Below are 390 nucleotides of genomic sequence, written 5' to 3'. Positions count from 1 at the left end.
AATTTTTTAGGCTTTCCCATTCAATAAACATGCTCCTGTTAAATAAGGGTCCAGGGTTGGTAATTAGTAATTCTTATGTTGTTTATTTCGAAAGTTGTATGCAAAGACCTATAAGTAAGCATATCTAAGTTAATTAGGTGGTTTATTGCAGTCAAATCCAACAACATGTTGAACAAATGGGCCTTTATATTTCTTCTTGTGGAGATGACACACTTCAGTTCTGTAGATGCCTTGCTGCTGTTTTTTTCCTCAATGCAGCTTTAAAGCACCCCGACAAAACATACAGGTTTCAAATACACTTTGATTGGTTTTGAAATTTCTTTGGCAAACTTTTCGAGTTCATCTAATAGTAACTCTTTCTAGACGAGCATTCCTTTTTAAGGATGTACT

At 34.6% G+C, this 390-nt stretch overlaps 1 pseudogene; it reads left to right on the top strand.

Annotated features, from left to right (window-relative positions):
- LOC110423423 (pre-mRNA-splicing factor ATP-dependent RNA helicase DEAH10-like) overlaps positions 1-314 on the top strand; it is a 3,603-nt pseudogene extending 3,289 nt beyond the window's left edge.
- The last annotated feature ends 76 nt before the right edge of the window (positions 315-390 follow it).

This window comes from Theobroma umbraticum, unplaced genomic scaffold (genome assembly GCF_002168275.2).
Source record: "Theobroma umbraticum cultivar Fairchild unplaced genomic scaffold, ASM216827v3 scaffold_20.0, whole genome shotgun sequence".
In the NCBI taxonomy this organism is placed as follows: Eukaryota; Viridiplantae; Streptophyta; class Magnoliopsida; order Malvales; family Malvaceae; genus Theobroma; species Theobroma umbraticum.
Note: the sequence above shows the minus strand (reverse complement) of the source record. Positions and strands in the feature narration are given on the sequence as shown.